The sequence below is a fragment of the Hirundo rustica genome, chromosome 5, assembly GCF_015227805.2.
Source record: "Hirundo rustica isolate bHirRus1 chromosome 5, bHirRus1.pri.v3, whole genome shotgun sequence".
Classification (NCBI taxonomy): Eukaryota; Metazoa; Chordata; class Aves; order Passeriformes; family Hirundinidae; genus Hirundo; species Hirundo rustica.
In genome coordinates this window covers 21,930,382-21,956,927 of record NC_053454.1, presented here as the reverse complement: position 1 = coordinate 21,956,927, position 26,546 = coordinate 21,930,382, and the positions used below count along the sequence as shown (strand labels likewise).

At 36.8% G+C, this 26,546-nt stretch overlaps 1 long non-coding RNA gene across 3 annotated transcripts in view; it reads left to right on the top strand.

Annotated features, from left to right (window-relative positions):
* LOC120753123 (uncharacterized) overlaps positions 1 to 26,546 on the top strand; it is a 124,571-nt gene that overhangs the window by 42,999 nt on the left and 55,026 nt on the right. For 2 of the 3 annotated variants that reach the window (XR_005700976.1, XR_005700978.1), the window contains exon 2: positions 19,853 to 19,954. This is a non-coding gene — a long non-coding RNA (uncharacterized LOC120753123). Of the gene's footprint in view, positions 1 to 19,852; positions 19,955 to 21,172; positions 22,317 to 26,546 lie in introns of those variants that run through there. The other variant, XR_005700977.1, reaches the window with a different exon arrangement.

Genomic DNA, 26,546 nt, shown 5'->3' with positions numbered 1-26,546 from the left:
CAAGGAGAAGAGGGAGGGGTCTGAGTGCACTGAAATGTATCCCACTTTGCACAAAACACTCCATGGAATGACTGCCCTGTGGACAGGCCTAGAGCCTGAGTGACATTCAGAGGCCATAGAACTTTAGTGCAGTATGCTTGGACAGGAGCATTTCACTGCAGCTTTTGACAGCTTGCATTGAGCCTCTGCTGTTTGTCCACCAAAAAGGTGCCTCAAAGCAAAAGTTTTGTTTGGCATGCTTGCTCTGCTTCTGTGCAAGCAGCGTGTGTGTGAGTGGGTATATTTGTGTGCATATATCTCCTCCCAAGACCTGATGTTTCAAAATTTGTCTGAATTCCAAGCATTTAAGGAAAATAATGTAGATATGAGGCATGAAAAAATGTTCTGCTGAGTAGCCATATTAGAGCAATATAAAAGCTGTAAGCTTCTAATTCTTAAATAACAGGACTGCCTGTAGTCAAAGGAAAACAAGTAATAGCAGCTCTGCTGAAGTCAGGCAATGTCAGATTATGGTGATGTGAGATCAGCAGGCACCAGGATTCTGCTATTATTCATAAGTGGAACTTCTGTTTCTAGTAGAACATAAAGAAATTACAAATACAGGCTTTCTTAATTATTACTTCTTACTGCTATGACATGACATTCCACATGCTTTCATAGTGGAATAATGTGATGTGCCCTGGTTGTATTCTGAAATATCTTCGCAAGAAGATGGGCTGCTTTGTTCACAGCTATCTAACTGACTTGGTTTGCCATCTGTAATACTCTATCTTTTGCTTTTTGGAGGTTTAGTTTTGACAATGTTCTGTTCTAATGTAAGTTCCAAGCTCTGTATTTAGTGGAGATCGCTGCTGGCAGCATGGAGTGATATTACTTTTAGGATATGAAGGTTTCAGCAGAAGTATTTAATTGCTTTGCTTAGCAGAAATCTAATGGAGATCCATGGGTTCAAAATGTTAGTGTTCTTGAAAAAAATGCATCCTGCTTTCACTACAGAATTTCTGGAGATAAGATAGAAGCAATTTTTTTGTATGTTTATTTAACCAGTTTAAGTAAATGGGGTATAATTGCTCACTTAGGTGCACAGACCCATCAAAATATAGTGAAGGAATAAATTCTTCCTTGAAGAGGTATTTTTTTCTATGAGTTGAGACATTTCAGGTAACTCAATTGCTGATATAGAGAGATCTGTATTCTTTTTTTTTTTTTTTTTATCTTTACCCTATGGCAATATCCTGGTTATGACTTGGATTGATAGCAAGAATGTTCTGCCACTGAATATTTGAAAGTTTGCATTTTAACTTGGCCACATGGATGGTTCTCAATATCTTTGGGTAAACACACTTGCAAAACCAGCACAAACACTTTCAGAAGTGCTAATCTGTCCATGCCCTGAACTGTCTGGAAAGAAGTCTGGGAGCCAAAGGAAAGTCTGTTACAACAGTGATCCTCAGTGAAAAAGCACTCCTTTTCACAATCAGTAATCTGGTGATGACACAGCTTCCAGAGTGGAAAGTGCACCCAGTCAGTTGAAAGTGGGGGAAGCATGGACATGAGAGCTCACACAGGTACACACCTTCCTGTTGTAGTATCAGGATGGCCCTCCTGTGGTGAATGTTCAAATGCTTCCAGTGAATTACAACTGTATTGTGGCCTCAACCTGTATTTTTTGGTTGAAAATTATCTTGCAAATGATGCTTGTGGGGTCGTTGTGCAAGTCAGATACTACAACGCAGATGAACATTTTCCAGCCATGAGTAGCTGCAATGACCTAGAAGAATAGAGCTGTTCTCTCAGGACTAGAGGTTTCTGGTTGCTTTTCTGTTGTGCACAACTGCAATCCCTTTCATGCATGTCCAGATTTGTGCAATCCTCACATGTAAAATAACAAATGCAAGGCCTCAAGTTTGGAGTTCTCAGTTAGTGGAAAAAACGTTTACTTTATGGAAGAAAAGGGAGTCAGAACAGTCTAACATGACAACAAAATTTCTACATGAAGTATACCTTGAATTGCAAAAGTGACGAAGTAATATATATTTTGATTTATTAGTTCTGGTTTTAGCTGGAGTAAAGTTAATTTTCCTCTAAGTGGCTGGTGTGGGGCTGTTTTGGATTTGTGCTAATCGCCAGGTTGATAGCATAGAGATGTTTTTGCTGTTACTGAGCAAGCCTTACATGAAGCCAAGGCCTTTTTTGCTTTTTGTACTGACACGCTGACAGTGATTTTGGGGGTGCATGGTAGATTGGGAGGAGACAAAGCCAGGACAGGTGTTACAAATTGACCAGAGGGATATTCCAGACCACAGGGGATCATGCTCTGTGTATAAATTGGGGAGAAGAAGGAGCAATTGGGGGGGGAGGGTGGGGGGGGAGATGTTTGGTGTGATGGTGTTGATCTTCCCAAGTCAGAGCTACCTGTGATGGGGCCCTGCAGTCTTGGGGATGGCTGAACTCCTGCTTGCCCATGAATTAATTCATTGTTTTGCTTTGCTTGTGTGTGTGGCTTTTGCTTTCTGTGTTGAAATTTCTTTATCTCAAGGCACTAATTTTCCTGCTTTTATCTTTGTATTCTTTCCGTGTTCCTAATGATGGTAGGGGACTGAGTGAGTGACTTTGTGGGGCTTGCTGCTGGCTGGGGTTACACCATGACATACTGTTTCTAATTTTTTTTTTTTTTTTTTTTTTTTTTTTTTTTTTTTTTTTTTTTTTTTTTTTTTGCTTAAGTGTTGTGGCTTATGGTAGAGAGCTTTCAAGGATGTTTATTTCAAAATTGCTTAGAATCTGCACCATGGGGGCATGTGGATGGAAAATGAATGAGTTCTGTATCTCCAGCATGGAGTAAAAGGTTTAGAATATTAAATTTTATTTTTTGTCCCTAGGGTTTTATGAGATGTGAGCAGATGGGACTTTGATTTCAGTTGTAAGCCCAATGATGAAAGATTGGAAATCACACCATTAAAAAATTATAAGCAGTAGGTTATAAATTTTTATCACTTCCTATTGTTAATTAACCTTTAAAAGCTGATCATGTAGAGAAAGCCTGGGGTTTGGTTTCTGTGGGAACACTTTTTAGTAGTAATGAGCACCTGAGGATTCTTTTCTCTCCCAGAGCGAACATGACATTTCAATTCTTCCAGATTTGTGCATGATGCCAACACCTTTCAGTCTTTTAAGCATAGCAAGAAAGTTTGGTATTTTCTGCATCGATACAGAAAGGGCAGTGATTTTCTTCTGCTTAGGCTGGATGTGATTCCACTTGCACATTGAAGAGTTAGTCTCCTGAATAGCACTCATTTTCAGAAGTGTTGCTGGGAACCTTTTGCTGACATTTTGCCATCAGCAGGAGTAAAAATGAAAGCCTGTAATGATGACTTCACCTTTACTTATATTTATCCAACTGGATATGACTGAATTTTTGTAGCCATTTAAAATCACCCTTTTATTTCATACAACTTGAATTGCACCAAAATAGACATTAAAAATAATGGTGAAAGAACACTATTTTAGGATCTTGAATGAAGTTGCTTGAGATGGTGCAGAAAGGTTATTGGACTAGTCCAGTTGTATATCAGCATGAGCTGGATCCTGCAAATGTTTTGCATGAACTTGGATTTTCTTAAAAAAATTCTTCAGATGGTGGAAAATACAGTGAAAAAAATGCATGAAAATGGTTTTGAAATACATTTTAGTTTAAAGTGTATGCACTTTTAGAAAGATGTGTATGGTTTTTTGTGTGTTTCTGAGCATAGTGTTTAACAAGAAAAGCGTAAGGAAAAGTTGCAAATACTTTCACAGGTGAGAGAGAAAAAAATATCATGAAGTTATTGGTTGGCATTTCTTCATTATGATTAATCCATATGTTTTCTTTTCCATGGAAAACCACAGTCTGGTATACTTACTATGCTAAGAATTAGAATTTGTCTGTAGGCAAGTTGAATATCTTCTGAATCTATATGGTTACTTTGTGGCATCTTTCCTTCTCTTTACTTTAGACTGGGAGAGTTTTCTGACATTTCCACAGGGACATGAATTTAATAAAAATAATCACTCTATAAGTAAGAATTGGAACTTTTTTTTTTTTTGCTTTTTATTAGCTCTAACCAATACTGTATTGTTGCTATTTGGTATTAAAAATTTATGAGCTCTACCTATCTCAGCATGAGATGAGATAGAAATAATGGTCTGTCCACTTGTTTTCACTTATTTTATATTAAAAATATAAAATGGTTTGCTGTATTTGTATTGACAGATACAGATGGCCAAATAAGTTGTGATACAGAGAAGGGTCCAAGTCTACCTGGCTGGGACACCTGACCTTTTCACAGATATATGAGCAACATGAGGAAAAGGCCTCCTTCAAGCAAACAATAATCTGCCAGTATATGGCCAGCAGTATATATCCCATGTAGAAAAAATGAATAAAATTTGTAATATCTGACTTGTGGGAATTTCTCATCTTCCATTGTTTGGTTTTCTTACCAACACATAAGGAATCTGAAACTTTGGTTTTTTCAGGGTGGAAATTCTGGCAGTTTGACTAGAGAAAAAAACCAAAAATTACTTACCTCTTGGGAGGTAAGGAAGTAGGAACTGAGGTGGCCCCCTCCCAGGGAGGATCTCAAGAGATGTGGTGCCACTGGAAAGGTAGGACAGCAAAAGTTAGGAGTAATGTGTGATGAAAACGCACATTCTCCTTCTACAGTTTGGATCTGAATTTTGCTGTTCTAGTGCTTTATGTTTCTCCTCCCTGTGCCAGTCTTTCTTTCAAAATGCTGAAGCCTAGCTGGAGCTAAAATAATTGAATTATGGTAGTAGCTTCTGAGTAGCAGCCAAAATATTCTCTGCAGTCAGAGGAGGCTTTTGATGCACTTGGCTGCTTCACTGTTTAAAAACACCCACTCTTTCTCAGCTTTTAAATTAACAGTGACGAAATCTGAACATGAAGACTGAAAGTTTGGAGAGGCTTCTTTGGAGTCTGAATAAGCATCTCTAATCTTGGCAACTACTTCTCGTTTCTGATAACTTTTTGTAAGAAAGACTTGAAAAGAGGGAAACCTTGTGGTAAATGACTGAGGAGTATCCCTCAAACAGATTTAGTCTGAAGTAAAAACCAAACAAAATATATGGTAATGATGCTGGAGGGTGTAAAGCTCTCTTCTCGCTTGACTTCTGTAAATATTATTCAATGAGAGAATAGGAGAATGTCACTACTGGATGTGCCTTAGGTAGCTGCAATAGGCACAAACAAGTGGCAGGGCATTGTTACAGCCCAGCCATGCTCTGCAAATGTCATTACTAGTGCCACCAGAGCTGAGCTAATGACAGGGCTAACGATATTTGGCAGTAGCCCAGACAAAATTAGTATCTCAAGAATTGCTGCCTTCTGCTCTAATGATCCTGTAATAGTACTCATTTTTAGATTGGTTATCATACAGCTTTTTCACAGAACATTTTATCAAGTGTAAAAAGAGGAAGTATGAACACTTAAATCCCCTGTCTCTTTCTTACTTTTTTCAGGTTTCTTTCTTATGTAGGTACTGTACTTCAAAAGCTTTACTTTTCACTGAATGCATACAATGACAGATCCGAAGATACCCGTTGAAGGCCTTTTTTGGTTACAAAGTCAGCTTTTTTTGCATATCTTCTTCAGTGATATATGTGTCTGTGCAGCAGCTTATTTAGGATGTTGGCAGGGATGACTTTTTGCACTTGGGAAATTGGATCATATGATATAGAGGATTTTTTAAACTTTTTGTAAAACAAAGTGTGTGTCTTGCCTCTGGTCTTGTGCTGTTTGCATACTGGATCACTTCTCTTAGATTTCCAAGGAAATTTCTACTTCTAAGTACACAAAGCTATTTTCTCTGGTTAAAAAAATGCAGAAGATGACAAACTTAATCTGGAAAACTTTTTAGAGAGCTCTTAAGTGAAAGAGTCCAGATAAGAAACACACCGGATGAGGAACCCTTGAGGTAAGGGCTTCAGAAGCCCTTAAGGACCTGTACAGCTATGAGGAACATCATAATTTGTCGATTTTTCTGATGCTGGCTTTATGAGGTGCTTGCCTGATATGTGACAGGGTGCCAATAAAAACACTCCTCAGTTTCCCCTCTGTACGTCCGTGCATCCATCCATGACTTGCAGAGTATGCATTTTCTTTGCTTAATGTGTTTCCTTGTCAGAATCTGTTTTATAGGGTATTTCAGGTCCTGCTTAAGAAAGATGCTGTTGACTGAAGTTGCCTTGTATGTGTTACAGGAAAAGGTGATGGTGATGAAGTGATTTGTTTTTTCCTTCATGGTCTATTATATTAATATATCACCTCTAGTCATAAGTCTGTTCATAGTAGGAGAGTGTGCTTGCAAAACTACTGCAGTAGGGAGAATTTTGTGGTCCCTCTGTGGTTGCAGGGCTATACCTAACAGATGTTGGAGATAGTACCTTACTCGATCACTCTTGTAGGCAATACTCTTTCCTTGTCTCTAACTTAGCACAGCCTTTGGTTATACATTTCCTGCTACTGAACTGTACCTTGCAGCTGAGGGTGGGAAATAGGTAAAAACCAGAACTTCTCTAAGACTGTTATTGCTTCAAAATTGTCTCAGGGTGAGTTTTCTCCATTCTGCCTCAGAAGTGGTTAGCTAGCTGGGATTTTTTTAAACCTTTTTCTGTTCTAAACTTTGGTGCTTCTATTTTCCCTGGCAGGATTCCCAGAGAATCTTCCTGTCCATAGAACAAGATGAAAAGGCTGACCTCTAAAGCTGAGCAAGATAGTTGTATTTGATCCAGTTTGGTGTGTTCTCCTACTCACGTCATTTGTGAAACTATTTGTCTCTATTCATTTTTACCTGAGTTGGCATATAATTCTGGAAACAGTAGAGATGAATGACCTAAAGTTTAGCTCCAGGATATCTAGTGCCTGTTTTGGTATGTTTTTAAAGCTGTTTAATTATGATGGAAGAAGACAATCCTCTGCCACCACTTCCTTTTCTCTCCTGCTTTATGCAGAAAGTGAAATGCAGAGAGAGGGATTCTTTCTAGAAACAAAAAGGGAAAGGAGGAGTTAATTCTCTTATGAATGAGAGAAGGTAGAAATATCACATTACTTCTCACCTCATGGTGAGAAAGAGGTTTTGTTTTCTTTTAAGTATGCCTCATGTCTGTCAACTAGTATATGTCCTGATGGTACAAGGTTTTCTGCTTTTGAGCTTCCTCTCAGTGGTCTTGTTTGATTTTAATTATGATGCTCTCATTATTTTTAGGTTTAGCTCTTTACATATGGCATGGTGCTTGTTATAAAACAGTTGTGTGAAAAACAGACTTTACTTTCCAAAAATCTTATTTTCCTATAGCTCAAGAATTCTTTTCCTGGTGTAGGAAGAATTTTAAAACTGGTAGATGATACTATTTGTTTCTTAACCCTTCATCCTGGATGTGCACTTGCTTCATGCTAACCTTTGTTTTCATTCAACTGGCAAACAGAACTGTGTCTAAAACAGTTTTAGTTAAATACCATTTTCCTTCTTGTAAACACCATTTTCCTTCTTTTAATTAGAGACTGCAGACATGTGAATTTGAGTTTTATTTTACTGCCAGCTCAAGGAACATAAACAGTCTTGTGATCCATGATGAATGTTTTACTGTAAGACTGTAGGGGAGGTCAGGAGAAAAACCCCAAACCAAAGCCTTGCAGGCTCTGTGCTCTTGAGCTGGGTAGGTGTAGCATGTCAAATATCAACATGGCTATCTGAAATTCAGTAAAATCAGGCTGATTATTTCCTGTTTCATGAATAATTTTGCTGTCAACAGCACTCTTTGTCCAGAGCAGATAATGTGTACGTGTAAAAAGCCCAAGCGTAAGTGAACTACAGGCACATAATCTCCTCTGGGGTTTGGCATTATTTAATAAATTAGCAGGACGCAGATGTAGTGAAACTTATTTTTCCATCCTGTGTGGTATTTCCTTATGAGACTAGATGACTGCCGATGGCAAAAGGAAAAGAGTCTGCTCTCTTTCACGAGGTGGGATATTACAGCATTTATTCTCGAGTCCTGCCCTGCTTGGCTGCAGCCCTTCCCAATAGCTCACCGGTGCCAGAGAGAGCGCGTCACTCCCCTGACATGGCTTTTTCCCCAGGGGGCAGGGCCCAGAGGCAGGGACAAGACATCACCCAATAAGGGAGAAGCGGGAGGGGAACAGAGTTAGCTTACATTCCCGTGTGGGGGATGGGCACTGCTGGGCAAGGACAGACCATGTGATCCAGAGAAAAAACATTACAAATCTGATGAAACACAATATAAACCCAATTAACGCATTACAACAATCCTGGAGTTACACTTAACACTGCTCAGGTTCTGTCTCAGCAATATAATATAGAAATGTCTTCCAACAAAATGTACTGGTAAATGATCTATACTATAATACTCAGCTATGGCTTCTTGAAATTACATATTGCATTTGCAACTTTCTAGTACTGAAGATTTGTGATTTCAGTGGCAGGACCTCTTCCCCTCTCATACAGAATCTGTTGACTGGGGCATCTGAGCATAGATTGCAGCACTGCTTGGGCAGTGATGGGAGCTGCTCCTAGGCAGCCCTGTGGGAATTCAGCAAGAAGTAAGTCCCTCATTTGAAGCAAAGAAGCAAATTCCTGAAGAGATCTGACAGCTGTTGAAAGAACTGAATTTTAATTGCTCTGTAATATTTCAAGCCAATTTTTAGAATAAATTTCCACAGAGCTTGGGTTTCCTTTCTGTTACATCAAAGAGGTTCAGCTCAAGCCAACAGAATTGCAGCACTGCTGCAAAAGAAACCAGAAAGAACTGAGCTTTGTGCTCATAAATCCATGTTCTGGATTTTAAGGGCTATGTTTGGGTTGTGCAGATCTAGGCTTTTCTACTGAAAACACAGCCCGTTTGGAAGATGATGATACCATTTTAATCAAATTAATAGGAGAAGTATTCTGACATTCAGTTTGAAAGTAATTGGAGATGATCAACCTCTTAGGCTAATTATCCTAAAAGCTATAAAATGGGTTTAGATATTGAATAGTTTTGATTGGCTTGCAGTAGTTTCAGTGACATTGATTTGATATAACTACCAGTTTTCATATTTTACAATTTATTAGTCTAATCAGATTAGTGTAGCAAGGAGAAGGCAATAAAAAAAAGTTTTGCTTCCTGAATATTTGTATGATTTTGAACACTTGTGTCAGGGAATCTACTGTGTCCACAAATAAGGCGGAAATCTCCCGTGAACATGTTATAGGATATACAAACTCCAGATAAATTTTGTTCTTTAACTTTTAATAAAATAATTGATAAAAGGGCAGAAGACAAAAGTAATAGAAGTCAAAAGACCTAAAAATCAAGATGACTCACTGTTTTCACTCTTCTCTTTTAAATAATCAAGCAAGGTATATGTGCTCAGGTTCTTTTTGAAGATTCACTTTACATTTTCTGTCTGTTTTTTGTGAATGACTTATAAGACTCTTCAATAACGACATCTTTCATCCCCATTTCAATGGAAGTGGAAAAAAATGTGTTCTGTGTTACATTAGGAAAGGAAGACAGCAATTATAACTGATTAGAGTAAGGCTTAAGGGGTTCTGGGGATCGAATTAGCCAATGATCCTGTGGTCATCTGGTTTTAGGTGCAGGTGCCCCCGTCAAGGAGAGTACCAGTTCATCTCCTCACAATAAAGAAATGTGAAAAAAGTGCCAAGAGAGCCATCTGTACTGTATTTTATTCAAGATGCATAAAACTGAGGATGGTGAAGACTTAAACAAGGTGATTGGTTTTCCTCAGAACATCTGAAAAACTGATGTTCATTAAATGAGCCCTGAATAAAAGGGGTTGTTCAATTCCTAACCACTTGATTTTTATAGTGGCTATTCAACACTCATAATACAGATGTACTCAACTGTTCTACGGCACTGAAAGTCAGAATATCTCTGCCTAAGTGAGACAGTAACATGCAATAGTTTTTGTCTGGTGGAGTTTTACAGTTAAAAAAAACCTCTGAAAGACTTCTGTTCTGAAGTTTCATTGTTTATAATTTTGGCATCCATGGAAGTATTATAGGGGAGCTCTGAGAATTTTTACCCTTTTAATCATGGTGAAGGTAAAAGTACAATGAGAGGTGTATTTTATTTGTATTCATATGACCTGTTTAAGTATTACAGCCTCTTTATTAGCCAAGTCCATTAAATGTTCTTTTCCCAATGGCAATAAGCAGACTTCCCAATAAACCTGTGTAACCTAGTTCACTTTGTAGCTCAGAGTGCAATGCTGAGATCTCATGAGGAGAGATGTGCCACTTCCTTGCTATTTTGGGAAGCAGTAACTGGAGCATTTACCAGTTTGCAATACAAACACGCTAACATTTATGCTCCTCTTTAAAGTTGTTCACTTATCCATATTAACAGTGTGGGTGGCCTACTTAGATGGGGGTTTGCCTTTGGTTCTCTGGTCTTAATTCATCTTCTTCCATTCTAATGCTTTGCTCCTTTTATCTGTTATGCTTGCTTTTAATTTTCCCTCTTAGGAAATACATTTATATTGCATCGTGTCATTTACGTCTCTGATTGTGTGGGGAATCAAATGAAGAACAGAGAAAGACTGTGTCAGTGAAAAGCCAGCATTAATAGGTCCCAAAGGATTACTAGGATTTATGATTACTTCCATTAGCACTAGAATAAGTACTAAATATTGAGCAGTCAAGTAAATGCGAATATGAGAATACTGTGAATTGTCTAAGATGGTTCATTGTTTGACTATAGTCTAAAATTATTTTTTCTGAAGATAAGTAAAACTTCTGAACCTTCACACAGTACCTTTGCACACATGTAAAGAGAGGGTAATCAGATTTATGGCACTGAGTATGGAACAAAAGCATGGACGGTTTTGAGTGCTATTCTCAAAATGTTCTGGTATGCTATACTTCCTGGTATAGGCCATTATAAATAGGACTGTCCAAGAGGTTTACTTGTCCAGCTTTCTTGAGCTGCAAAATTATTTCAATTAATGGGCAGATCTTTCACAGACAGGTCTTATAAATCTACTAAATGAACTGTTAAGACTATGAAACTGCATACAAAAGGGACAATTGACAAAGTATATAAGGATATTAAGTCTTTAGTAGTCTAATGTGAAGTTACTTTCCCTTGAGGCTTTTTCTGTGTGCTCAGATTTGGGCACATCATATGCTGACCTAGTCAGAATACTGCATAGTCTTGCTAATAGCAACTGTTTGCCATTTGAACATAATGTGTGGGTCACAGCGAAGAACCCAGACCCAGAATATCACATTAGCCATTCAAACTACTAAAATGTACTTCTCTTGCTTTATCATGTTATTTTACTAAGTCTTCTGAAAATGGGTTTTTTAGCCCCACAACTTTGGTGCAAATCAGCACTGTCAGGAGAGCTGGATTCTAGATATGGGATCAGTTTTTCCATCCCCACTTTCAAAAACTTTATAAGGCTTTGTTTGGAATTTATCCAAGCAAATTTAGGCTGCCTAGAAGCTGGGTGTCCTGTGTAGCTTGCTGAATGATAAATAGTTCCCCAAGAGCCAAGGGAATGAATCAATGGGGATTGATCTATGCTTTTCCATTGATTGCTCAGGATAGATGCTAGACTCCAGGCATCTAACTGTTTGGTGATTCAGCTTGGGTAAGGAGGGTGGCACCATAATTAATTATTTTCATTTGTTTTTGGAGAATATTACTTTAGTCACTCTGGAGAAATAATCTTCAGAAACTGAGTAGCTGGTAACAATTTTTTGCTGCTAGTTAAGAAATGTATTTCTTATCCTCTCTGTCCTGTTAGTTTTTATTGCTGTAAGATTGAGCTTGCCTATTATCTTTCCAGGGATGCTGAAAGGGAAGACAGAAAAATTACTAGAGGTAAAATATGATGGAATTTTAAAATGTACTTTGCAGTCTAAAACCTGTGTGCATTTTGGACAATCGCATCAGTTGAAGGTATTGGTCTGCTGTTTTTCTCTGACCTCACACTTTGAATGTCTCCATCCTGCCCTTCATGTGGGAGCAGAGTATGGTTTTTTTCTTCAGTCTGTGCATCAGCTCTTTTCCTTAGCGAACAAAAAATAATGTTTGGGCTGAAATTTTTGAGGCATGGGAAAAGAATTATGTTAAAATATGGCCATTGAATAAGAAATTTTGAGATCTTTTCAACCTAAAACTTCATCTTTTCGCCCCCACCCCAGCTGTGAGGAAATGTTGGCAGGTGAACAAGGCTTTGGTCCTTTTACAAATTAAGAGTTACAAGCTAACATTTAGCCAAACCAGATATACTCCCATTCAGAAATATGGCATAAAGATAATGAGCTGCAGTGGTCTTGTAATTGTAGTTCAAAACATGGTTTCTGTTTTCCTCCAGAGCAATCACTTTTGCATCACAGAGCAGTCAGCAGATAATCTCTTCACTGACACTCATATCCAAATGATTCTTATTGTACTGCTGACTTGTGATAGCAGCCTCCTTGGGAATATTGTTTGAGTTATTTTTGTTCTTGCTTTTTCTTTTCAACACGTGGCCAGAAAATACTGAATGTTCCCAAAACAGACTGATGTCTTTATAGATATGAGGTCACTTCAGAAAACTGATACAAAGTTTTAGGGTTATTAGACTTCCAAGCAGAAGCATCTTCAGGAGGATGCAAATTAAATGGATATAAGAGGCAAAACAGTAAGTCAAGGAGAAGAATTGGTAGGTAAGTGGAATGTCCACCTGAGTATGTTTTGGCAAGGGTGGGCAGAAGATAAGAAGTGGAGAGATGCTCTAGTTATGCTCAAACACATCAAGACTAAGACAAAAATGCAACATGTATTTTGTAGCCAGACTTTTAAATAGCTTGGATGCCCTCCAGTAATTTAAATGAATCTTTAGCATGACTCATGACCAGGCTGAGCTTTGCCAGTTTCACTGCAGGGAATTCCTTCTATCTGAAGGTGACACTTTGTGGCCTGTATATTTTTTTATGTTTTGGTCTCTCTGTGCCAAGTAATCATTTTAATAGAAAGACCATTAATATTTTAATATCAATTGTTATGTTTTATGTAAGTCTATAGTAATAAGAATAATGATTATGGGATGAAGGAAAAAATACAGAATTTGTAAAGTCTTTTGTTATTGTTGCATCCTAGTGCAATATTCAGGGAAAAGAGTGAAATGTGAGCTTCTACTGTTCAGAATAAAATTGCCCAATTACAATTATTCCAGTTATTGCTACTATTCATTCCTTTTTTTTTTTTTTTGGGGGGGGGGGGGGGAGGGGCGCTGAATAAGCTCATGAGAATTTTTAAAAAGGAATTCTAACTCTGTTTTTATTCCACTGTGTATTATCTATCAGTCTAGAATCCCGTATCTTGTAATGCTGTAGAAACAAATAGTTGGACCATCTCTGAGAAAAACTTGAAAAAATTTGAACCACCCTTTTCAGCCTGAAATGGTTTATCTTAAAAAAAAACAAAAACAAAAAAACCCCAACCAACTGAAAAAATGAAACTAGTGAAAAATAAGATTGTCTAAATAAGAAAAAAACGCAAGCAAATACATCCCCCAATCAGACCAAAACAAAACCTACCTAGTTCCCTGAATGTGTTGCCTTTAATATATTCTACTTGTCAGGATGAATTATGTTTTGTCTGGTTACACAACGCGTAACCAGAAGCAAACTTCTCAGTCTCAAATATCACTTGGCTTGCAGAGTTCAGGCACAGTTGTAATGGCCTCATCTGGTCAAGAAGAGTGTAGGTCTATCTGAAACGGGCATCAAACCCTGAAGCAGGCTTAACTTCAAGAAGTCCAATACTGTGGTTTTAATTTATTTCTATATATAGTTTGAGACTTGTGTAATTCCTTTACTTTCCGGTATTGCTAAAACAGAAACACTATTGGTTAATACGCATGCCAGGTCAGAAGTCCTGTGACCTAAGCCAGTGGGAAAGACCAGCTAAAATCCCCCATATGTACCACGTACCATGCCCTTTTTCCTTACTTAATATCCTTTTCAAATACCAATATCAACACTTTGTTAGTGGGGACTACAATGTTTTTATTTAGTTTGGACAGCGGGTAATTTTCCAAACAGCACAAAAATATATCCAGAGTTAATCTGTGTTTCTGAAACCACATCTTTTGTAGACAGACTTAAGTTTGCAGCTGGCCAGATTTGGGCAGGTCATCTTGAGCCATCCCTTACTTTTGGTAAGGACTATTGTTACTCTATTACCACAATATTTTGATTGAGCCAATCAACACTCTTGAGAATGAGTTTATTCAGTCAAACAAAATATCACTGACAAGTTACACAATTTCTGTCCTGGAAGTGGTTGCCACTGACAACAGGGTTTGCAGCCAGCATGTGTGTCATATCTGCAAAATAGTTTAAAGTCAATTCAAGACTTAAAAATGAGTGCCGCCTTGGTCTATGGTTACCCTAGTTGATTCATTTCCACAGGTCAGTGTTCTTGGCTGTCAGGTCTTCATTCTGTTCATTCAAATAGCTTTGACTTGTTTGATGTTACATCACAATATCTTCTATATAGATTTATGCTTTGTCATAATTCAGAAATTGATGCTAGCACTGAATTTTGTGAGCCTCCTAACTTGAATTCTTTAAAAAAAAATTACTTTAAAATTCTGCCATTTTTCTGTAGCTGTATGTTAATTCTACCTGCTGTTTAGAGCTTCTAGAAGTAAGCAGAGTCCCTTCTACGTAAGTTTGTATCTGCTGTCGTGGTTACCTGAACTGTTTTTTTTATTTCAGTGGGATCTAAAGAAAGAATTGGTTTGACGTGCATGCGTCACACACCTATGAATTGCTAAGGTGTATCCATAAGTCACAGTAATATCCAACAGGTGGAAAGGACAAGTTATAGAGATATAAAATACTGAGACTAAATTCCTGATTAATAAGTCCATAATTAAAGTCCCACTGTCTTCTTTAGGGTAATAATTTTAATATGCTGTTAAAATATATTCTAGTTACTCATAAAAATATTTATGGTATATTTATATTTATTTTCAGTCAGGCTTTACAGTAAGCATCTCTTTCGAAGACAAGCTGCTCAGAAGTTGCTTAATATTGCTAGAGAAGGAAAGAAAAATTTCCTTTTTGTTGGAAAGTTATATGGAAAACAATTTAATACCCTATTTTCTCAGGCTATGATATAAAAAGCAGTTTTTCTATGTACTTCAGTTTTTACATAACACAGGGTCTGACTGACACAGTTAGATAACACAGAGGGGATCCATGACAGACTGCTTGGAAATGTCTTTCACTATAAACAACAAAACTCAAAACTGTGTGGGCCACTAAATGGTAGGACAGGAAACATCGTACCAATGACATTTGCATACCCCAATGGAGTCCAAGTTTGCATCCTTAGAAAGTGGGGGAAGCAAAGTTAACTGATTTAACTCCATATTTAGGAAGTGGCATATACAATCTCATCTTGAAAAATATGATGCTCAACAGCTTTGGAAATACAGTAATGTATTTAGTTGTCTCAATATGGGTTTGTGTACCCAGTTTTTAGGGTGCCAGTTTGTAATTATTGGCCTTTGGGCTGTGGGAAATGCAGTTCTTAACTGCTTGAGAGAAGCTGTTCTCAGCATTCTGTTCAAGTTGTCTCTATTTTTCTTCTCAGTTTGCTATAATATTTTTCTTAATTTTTGAACTGTTCTGTGTAAATGCCTTCTATAAAACAGATGGCTGCACTTCAGTGGTTGATGAAGTGCTGCCTTATATATCTAATTTGTAACCTTAAATGAACAGAAGCTTTATTTTAAATTGCTGATTTTCATGAAAGCAGTCCAAATCAGTTCACTAGCAAACTTTACATAATGGTGTCATGGCTTGAACTAAAATGGAAAGTCCTTAGTTTTGGACAAAAACCCTAAATGCTTTACCATTTATATAGCCATCTGTTGTATCAAGGATTGGATCTCTTGGTATGGTCTCTTCTAAACTTTTAGTCTGATGTTTAGTGGCAATGTTTCCACCTTCAGAAAAGAATTCAACAGCTTTTCCATTGTTGTGTGAAAAATCACATTATTACACAAATTATTTAACTGCATAATGCCTGCAGAGAAGTTACCTTAAGTATTTCCTACTTTCTGAGAGTTATTGTTGCTCATATAATGATGAAAAATCACAGAAGAGAAAAAAGTTCATTTTTTTTTCACTTAGGTCTCTATTTTTGGTATCTCAAGTAAGTTTAGTTTAGCACAGCTTCTGGGTAGGGTGAAATAAGTTGCAACAGTGTGAGACTGCACATTGATTATAGAGCACCTGCAGCTTTAGGAGCCCTTACTCAATGAAATTATATAAAACTCTGATCTAGTATAACCATATGCTGCTGTTTCAAATACCTCCAAAAATACCAACAAAATTAACTTTGTACTGGTGGTGTTCTGCTGGATGGGGATTTGCTGAGTACACTGCTATGAGCACAGATGATACACAAAGTTGAGGTGGTTATAAGAGTGTTGTACACTCTTGATGGTTAGAAATGCAATGTTTGTCTGACATGGGTCAAAATGATGCTACAACAGTGCACAAATCTGGTGTTTAATACTGCAGAATTGCTGCTTGAACACTTAGTTGGTAACTTTATCCATTTGAAATCTTAGATGTTTTCTGAAACTGCTTAACTGCAGGTCAGAATGCAATGAAAAACCATTGGTAAATTATTATTAATTTGTTCTGACAGAAAAATACTGACTACTAAGATGGACAGAAGTGTTATGCACATTCATAATCAAAAATCTTATAATTTACATTGCAGTTGATACGTGTATGTGCACACATATTTGTGTTAATACACACAGATATGTACAATGCTCCGTTGTTCTCTTCTCCCTCTCAGAGGAAAGGTATTTTTTAATATACTGATTAATGGTTAAAAATATTATTCAGGGAGAGATAAAAATTATTATAGATAAATTTCAGAAGTAAGGAAAAATGAATATGCCTTCAAAGTGGCAGATCCTGTTGTGTAACTAAGTCAAAAAGGAATTGAATCCAAGGTATGGGATTACAGAAGTTGATGGCAAAACAATGGATCATAAGAACTCCTCACATCGCCTCCTGATGAATTCAAACTTAGATCTAAACAGCTGGAGCTAGGTGGAATTTGTTTTAAAAACTCATCCAGTTACCTCTGGCCTTGCTTGCTTTCTTATCTCCTCCTTAAACTTAAGGGATAATGAATTTGTCTTGGTTTGAGGAAGAGAAAAGGGTTTTCCTTTTTTACATAAAAGTCACTGATATTTTGAATAAGGGTTTAGTCATAGGGCACAGTAATTAAAGATTTTTGAGTGTACTACAACTTCAGTAGATCTTAAGATTCTGCAGATTACTGCTTTCTTGCTGTAATGCCTTTAGAATGGTGTCAGAAAGTCTATTTGGGCACAAAATAGATAAGGATAAACGTTTTTGTTATCATATTACACCCCTCAACCCCCCCCATCCCAAAAATAAATCAAAATCCAAAAAACCAAACACTCCTTCACACACAGAGACAAAATTTGGACATGCTTACAGTCTTTCCTATCATTTCTTCTATTGAATATGTGCTTAATATGACAGAGTAATGAAATTTTCAGCTGCCCCAGGGAAAAATTATAGCTAGGTAGCACCTATATGTGGAAAACAGAAAAGTCTGTGGTGGCCCGATAAGTCACTGGATGTGTATGGTTAAAAAAAAAAAAAATTGTATTGCTTAATTTATCCTTGAGGAAAGGGTTTTTCTATTATTGTAGTTGCAGACAAAGGTTACGAAAACACGGCTACCACATAACACTTGTCACTTAATTGGTTTCCTAAGTCTTTATACTCTGAATAAAACAGTGATGCTTTCTAAATAATAACTTGGATCAGGTTTAGCATGGCTTCCAAAAGTGTATCTTAAAATTCCCTGAGATTTCTCAAATTTCTGCACAGTAGTGTACTCAGAGAGGTTAAACTGAAATTTTGGGAAGTGAAGGTCTGTCTTAAATGTTTTGTATCTTTTAATAATAGAGTAGGGAGTAAAAATGAACGGATTATCTTGTTTTGACATGGTTTATTGGATGAGTTCCTTATGTTTTCATCATTTGTGTTTCCTACCCAGTATGACCTCCCACTGAAGGATTTCAAAGGCTGATTTACCAACATGTAAATGAAATTCCTTTTTTTGTTACAATATATAATGTTCATAAGGCATTTCTAAATGATACAGTTTGGTGTGTCACACAATTAACTTCTTGAAGACTTTTTTCAGGAAATGGCTGAGATGGTCTTCTGAATTGTCATCATGCCTTGCATGTTGGGCTATTCCGATATTCTTCTCATCTAATTGCTAATCTGTTGGAACATTCTTTTTTGATAGAGGATGGAGTATATTCACTATTAATTTCCTATGCTAATGTAAATAATAAAAGAAGATACAGTTGATGGGCAGGGTTTTTAAAAGTCAAGAACTAATATGCCGTGGCCACTGACCGCTGAAGGCCAGCCACTGAGGCTCTTCAGGGTGCCACGACCTTGCACAGCGAGTCACCTTTACCAAGACGCCCTCTGCTCCAGAGGCACAGGCACACCCTAGAGACTGCTCTTTTGTGAGGGTTGCCAAGGCAAGCGAGCCCAAAGGCTCTCAGTGCCTGTGGAGGCAAGGCTGGTGGGTCAGCTCAGCTGGGCTGCTTCTTCCAGGGCAGCTCTCTTCAGGCAGCACAGGAAAGAAGAGGCAGGACTCAGGAGATTCTCCAGAGCCTTCTTTATTCTCTGGAACTAACGACCAAAGAACCTGGAGGGGCTCAACCACCCTCCTTATATAGGGAACTAGGGGGGTGGGGTTTGCCACTTGGGCCAATGGGGTTACTGAATTGGGAAACAACCAAGCAGGGGAAGGATCCAAAATGGACCAATGGGGAAACAGGAAAACTAGGAAGTCCAGAACAAACCAATGAGGGTCAAGGAATCTGCATGCTGGCAAGGGCTCATGGGTTTTATCACCATATGCTCTCCCTAACCACAGAGCGTGTGTCCAGGGAGACTCCCTATGGGAAGCCTCACTGCTTCACAGCTCACTTTCACTCCCGGGGAAGGCACAGTTCCCTGTGGGGGCCTCTGTGGCTCCCACACTAATAAAACCTAAGGTTAAAAAAAATGATTATGCTGGGACAAATACTAGCTTTTTACTATTACATGAGCTAATTAGATCAATGGAAAACACTTGCTAGTATATAGGGATAATTCTTTTGCTCAAATGAAAACTGACTTCTTGAACTAATCTAATCTTCTATAAACATCTATTTTAGTGGGGTTCTAAGAAAGTATATTTGTATAGGAAAACATTTTGTAGCCTCATATGGTCCTTAAGTACGTGAGAGGATCAGTGAAATATTAAAGTAGAAAGTGAACTGTTTTCAAATCATTATGGAAAACAGAAAGGATTTATTCAGAAAGTTGAGGTTCTGTTGGTTGGGCAATGAAGCAAGGAGTTTAGATACATACATGGGGATGTATAGTTCTCAAAATCAAAAAAACCCATTATATTAGATCTTAAGCTCTGAGAGATATTAAAAAACATTAGACCAGACTTAAAGAGTATTTGAGTTATTCTAGGTTATGCAAAATATATGCAGTGCAGTCTTCCTGTGGAAATTGCATCAGTGCAGATGCATCACAGATGGAATAATTCTCTTGGAAATCTGTTTTTTCTGCCTGCCATATTGTAGGTCCATCATAATGCAGAAACTTAGGCTGGTAGTTTGTATTAAGATAATATTGAAATTTCACAGAAATCAAAGGATTTTCTGGTTTTTTTTTGTTCACAGCAGGAATGATGGTTACATCCACGTGGAGGAGAGTGAAAGAAGGAGGGATCCCAGTGTCCTTTGAAGATGAGGAGGAGAAAGAGATGGAAGAAGGTGTATATAGTAGGTGAAGCCTGAATAGGCAAAATGTTTTATATCTGGTTGGTCAAGTGTGGTTTTTTTTTTTTTTTTTGTTGTTGTTTTTTTTTGGTTTTTTTTTTTTTTTTTTTTTTTTTAACGGACCACTTATTGCTCTATCTTTGCAAATGTGCATGTTTGTTTCTCCCAAAGCTGGTTGAGCCGTCTGGCCTATGGGGAGGCAAAAATGCTTTGTAATAAAAATGTAATGCATTATTTATATAAAAAATTCATGACTAAGTGACATATTTCATAATTTTAACAAAATGCTTCAGGTTGTTATTGAAATACAAGACCTGTAATCTTATGCCCATCTTAAGCTGAACATTCTCAAAAACCATTTTGGTAATCAAGGTAACTTTAGTGTACAGCCAGTAAAATGGAAGGATAGTTTTGGATTTTTGGGAGCGTGTCCTATATTTTTAAGAAGTAATCAATATTCAACCTAGAGATTATTTTATAGGTACTATGGGAAATATAGGCACTACAGGAAATATTTCAGACTTCTGTTGTTACTAACTTAAAACTAATTTTTCTAGTGGTATTTTCTTAGGATTGTCTCTCTTTTTAAAAAATGTGTGTCTAAGGTTTTTTCCCTTCTATGTGTAATTATTATTCTCCAATATCTGAAATAAGAAAGCTACCATTTGTTCCTACATATAAACTGAAAATCATGTTTGAAATTGAAATTATCTCTGTAGGTATTTTTTTCCTCCTCAAATGCCTTATGGTAAATCTGCCATTTTCACTGAATTACTGATAAATACTATGCTACCTTATGAAGACTTTGACTGCCTGAGGGTTTTTTTAATATGACTCATGGTGCTTTTCTTTCCTTTCTCTTGAAGCAGTAAGATAGATGCTCTTTCTGAGTTCAGAAACAAACAAGAAAAAGGAGAAAAATTCCTCTTGCTCTGATTATTTTGTAGTCTTACTAAAGCAGAGAAGGAACTTAGACTTTAGAAATTTTTTTTCCCCACTTCACTAGATATGGTTAGTGCTTTAGTATTTAATTTTTTTAAGTATTGGAAAGTATGTGTATAACAGTGTGAAAAAGATTGCACTGAATTTTTCTTTTGGATATCATGCATTTATCATTAATTCTTTAGAATCATCCTTTTCAAATGGGTTTTGCTTATTGCATAGCAGTGCCAAAGCAGCAGCAGCTGGCTGAGTCTCAAAAAATGTATTTCATCTTTACAGCTCTGATCTTCTCATGCATCAGTAGAAAAGTCTGGAAGAATGTAAAACTGCACCAGGCAAAAGAATGGACCTTGCATTGATTATCATGATTTGATAATCAAGGAACTGGTTGTCTGAAGTCAAGTGGCACATGATCTGTGATAGGGCAATTTCAATTATTCATGCTATTGTAGGAGGCATATTACCATGTCTGCTGCTGCTGCTTGTACAGTGTCAATTCTCTGCTTCTGATTTTGTTTCTTAGAAGTAACTTTGAAGATGAAAGTCAATTCACAGCATACAAAACTGAAATCATGTGCAACCAGGGGGTTATGCTCATGCAAAAAAAATCTTTGAAGATACCATTGAGGACTCTGAAATGACAGCTCCTCATACCAGGGTGTCTTAGAAACCCATGTACAATAAACCAGTGGACTGGATAATTTATTCAGATTGTGCTGCAGCCCAGTACTTAAAACAGAGGATGGTGATGTGTGGGTGGGTGTCTCAACTCTTGTGTCTCCAAGACCACGTTCTCTGCACGCTGTGCAGACCATCTGAGAAGTCTGTCTTACTAGCAACTCCACACTCTGTCCCCAACAACCAAGCTGCTGATCCTGAGAAACAGAACTGAGAAACAGGTGTAAACTGACAGGTACAAATTAGATGAGACCTTTGAAATCTGTAAGAGTAAAGACATCTTTGAACTTGGCAGTGTATCTTAGGGAACCTAGTGCCCTGATCAGTTCAGGACAAGGTGGAGCTACCTGCCTCTCAGCAGCCTTTTCCTCTTCTCTTCACTCTGTTAAAACACTGTATAAGAAGGAAGCCAAAACATATTTTGAGAGGTCTCCAATTCTGGGTAAGCAAGGGACATGATTGAAAATCATGATATAGATAAAAAATGCTATTCCATCAAGTTTTTCCTGTCCATCTGTTCTCATATAATCTGTTTTCTTATAATAATATTACAGCTAAGGAATTGCATTTGAATGATTCTCGGAATTGAAGTAGTTGTCACTTCTTTGTGTGGTTTTCCTTCTGTTTCATTAAATCTAATTTCTTGCTCTTACCCTGTCTTTAACAGCCCAACCTCTTAACTTTCCTCTGAGTACTCCTTCAGGCATCCTTGCTTCTTCCCTTTGTTTTTCTTCTCCTGCTGGAATGTGTTTAATTTCTGGCTTTTGTGAGAATCTCAGTGGTCTGTGCCAAGATTTTATAATAACAAATTTGATTAAATTAAAAATATGTGTTTTCAGCTCTTTGGAAAACAGATTGTCTTTTGTGCACAGCTGTCATCCCTATTTGGATCTTCTAACTGCTACAGACTAACAAATATTAATAGTAAATATTGCTCAATAGATGAGACATGAGATTTTATGATAGGTTTTCTTGGTTTAGATTTAAAGGTAAGGATTTTAGTTGTCTGGAAACCTTAGAGAAAATAGTGGTGTATTAGGGCATCTCATTTTAGTAAAAAATGAACAAGCCTTAATTCTTCAGATAATCAATATACCTGATAGCTACCCAAAGTTTCCTTAAAAATCTAAACAAAAGAACTATCTCAGTTCCATACAATGACAAGGATGGAGAAAAAGAAAAATATCATGTATTACTACCTTAAATGAAAAGGCCAATAAAAATGCTTATCTACTAAAAGTTCCTTTGGAAGAATGGAAATATTTTAATTCAGTAGGAAAACAGTATTTTAGAATCAAGAAGGCAATATAAGTTTAGATGCCTGTAAACCTGATTAGATTATAACTTTGCTGACAGATCTTTTGGTATTTTTTTGAATTTTGAAAGAAAGTATTTAATTTAATTTTTGCTACCTATTTATCAAGAGGGCCATCTCAACAAATAGCTTTTCTACTACAGGATTTCTACTTATTATTTTTAGATTTTAGTGAAGATCAGTAAGAAAGGGATTTCAGGAAGTGAAGACCTAGAGAAAAAATATCAGACATTCCAGAAGTCCTCTAGTTGGAATGAAGAACATTTATTAAAAAAAAAAAAAAGAGAGAATGATGATTTTCACATTAGATTAGGAATAATCACAATATATCAAGAATATAATTTTGCCTTTGTTTTACATAGCAAAAATTACAAAATTATTTTAAAAAAATGATAGACAGTGGTAAAAATAAATAATTCGCAATGATTCAAATTATGCAAATTCCACGAACAATAATCACTGAAAACTATACTTTTATGTACATGTTCTGCTTTGCTTGGAACAGCTTCTCTCTGCTCAGTTTATGGAGGGGGTTTATTATTTTAAGGGCTGACCTTTTGGAGAAGGTTATGGGGAAAAAAGTATTCTTCATAGCACTCATGTATTTTCCTCATTTTTATTAGTATGATCATGTTCTGTTTTGATCTGTTTCATCCTTATGATGAGTTGGAAGTATTGTTAGAAATGTTTGATTTCAGAGCAGCTGAAATTAATAATGAGCATATAGAAGCTGCAATTTTGTAGAGATTTCTGGGAAAGTGAAGCTTTTCTGGATATTAATAGAAGGGAAGTGTTTTAGCACTTCACAGTTGCTGGTAATTACCTTTTCAAGAGCTGTGATTTTCTCTGTTTGGATCCTAGATTTTCTTTGGCATAAGGCCTCTTGGCCATCACAGTAGTTCTCATACAGAAATGTTTAATTGGCTCAAATTTGGAGAAGCGTTTGGAATAATTTTCTACAAATTGCACAAACATCTGGCAAGACTTTAATAGGTGGAGCTGGTTCATGAACTTGGTTGTTTTTATACACTTACATGTTGCGGAATGCTACTCAGTATAGGCTCTTGGAAGTGGTAGGTTTTGGCACATTGACGTCCATTGAAGGAAGGCTTTAGATCAATGGAAGAAGGAAGTGAAGAGTATGCCCACCCTTAATTTAATCTGATTTCTTGCTCTTATCCTCTCTTTAACAGTGAAGTGAAATTTATTCATATGCAAATTAAGTTTCAAAACTTTTTCAAACTTTTAACCTTTCAGTTCTTCTACTTGATATTACAAATAAAAAACCAACCAAACAAAAAGTGTCATAGTCTTTAAGAGCGATTTGGTAGCCAGTGAGAAAAAAACTTTTACCTTATTAAAGATTCGAGTAGCTGCGGAAGTTCATGTACCTGGAACTCCAAACATCTCTCAAACCCTACTTTTTAAATTTTTTAAATTTTAAATTTTTTAAGATTGTAATTATTCTTTCAAGCTGACCAGTAAATCCTTTTGTCTTAACCTTTGTAAAGAATTTATATTATCAATCCCATCTATTGTGGAGCAGAAAGGCAAAAACAATGTCAAAGCATAGTCACAAAAAAGAACTAGAAATTGGCAGTTTATTGGTTCAGACAGATATGATACAGTGATACATTAACATGTGGGCTGGCATATTAACATGGTGACTGTAAATCTACTTCTCCCAGATTATTAATTAATAATTCTGTGATTAACATATTATTCACAGAAAAGAAGTACCTCTTTCCTCTAGAAACAGAAAAACTTTAATTTTTTTTGTGAGAAAATGTTTTTTTGGTTGTATAAAACAGATGGCAGGAAATTGCTATGCCTTACATAATTTGATAACAAAAATGTTTCACTGTCAGGTGCTAATGAGAAAAACAATGTGTTGGAAATTGGTATATTTTATGGAAACAACAGTGTAATTTTATCATAAATGGAAAATGGATAAAATGCTTTTGATATCTCTTCTAAAACAGCCATGCACATAATTTAGACAAATTTAATCTCTCTGTTTTGGGAAAACGAGAAGTTGATTTGCATTTTTTAGCAACTATGCTCTCTAGTAGCACAAGTTCCTTTCAAGCTTTTGCGTGGTAAATGCTGAACTTCTACCTATTTCTTACTTCTACAAAAATGAGTGTGTTCTCATTGCTTATCACATTATCCTAGTGTTGAATAGAATTTATGCTGACAAATTTGTTTCCTAGTTTTGGAGTTGTCTGACACTTTTTCTCTTGATTCATCAAAATAAACATAGTTCAGTTTCAATTCAGCAATAAAACAGTGTTATGAAGAGCATTCTACCTCAAATAACATTATAAGTTTTCTCAGGTTTCAAGTATCTCACCCTTTTCAATACTGTTTGCTAGTTTACGTATCTCACCCTTTTCAATACTGTTTGCTAGTTTAGAAATGTAATCCTCTCTGGGTTAGGTGAATTTGTGATTGCTTTGAGTGGTTTTTTGGTTACAGTTTTCAGGTCTTGGGTCACAAAAGATGGAAAGTTAAGGAAATTGTTCTTAAGCAAGGCGTGTTTCTGATGAAATCTGTAATGTGAAACATGTGAATATCTGCTTCATAAAGTTAAATGAGTCAAGGATTATGGAGTATAAAGGGAATAACCAGGAAAGTGATAAATATGCAGATACAATAAAAAGCAAACAGATGATAAAAGAGAAAATGGCAAGCACTGAAATTTTTCAGCTACTAACTGATAAGCCATTAAATAAACTATTCAGATAGTGGTGTTTAATAAAGGCTGAATTTTACAATATGAATCTTAGTTTCATGTCAATGATCAGTACTGAAAACAGTCAATATAACCCAGCAATTTACCAGGAAAATTTTAAAGACTATAGATCAGGACTTAAGGGAGGGGAACAGTCAATGTATCCAAGCAACTTACCAGGAAAAGCCTAAAGAGATCAAGACCAAAAGAAATGGAGGGGCAAAAGAGAAGCCGAAAAGAGAAGGGCTCAGTTCATTGACACCATCAAATATGTGCCTACTGCTGCCTCCCCAAGAATTATATTTTACGTGGCAGTGATGTGGTTAAACTAAGTGAAAAGGGTCTTGTGGTAACATGGAATATTTCAAGTAAATAATACTCTTAGAAGGGTGCAGGTTTTTCCTGCTGTAAATGGTGGGATGAGGAAGTGCTGTTTGTCTGTGTGCAGGTCCATCATTTATTGTGAGGTTGAGTGACCATTGGCACAGGCTGCCCAGGGACTTTGCAGAGCTTCTCTCCTTGCAGATATTCTGGATATAGTCCTGGACAACTGGTTGCAGGTGACCCTGCTAAAGCAGAGGATTTGGACCCAATGACGTTCAACAGTCTCTTCCAAACTCAGCCATTCACTGATAATTCACTGTGTTGAAGCTGCAATTGCCAATAACTTTGATAAACAGCATTCTCTCTAGCTTGAGAATGCACAGAGTCCAAAACATCAGTGTGTGAATATTGATTAGCAAATGCCATGTTTAATCTTAACCAAACTCTGTAGCATCTTCAACTTCAGTTATCCAGGCAAATTTCAAATGTCTTGCTTACTCCTTATTCTTAGGAGAAGAAATTAAGTTTTTACTTTAAATATATGTTACGCTGTTTGCTTATGTTTATACTTGCTGTGATACATACCGTGCTTAAGGGCAAGC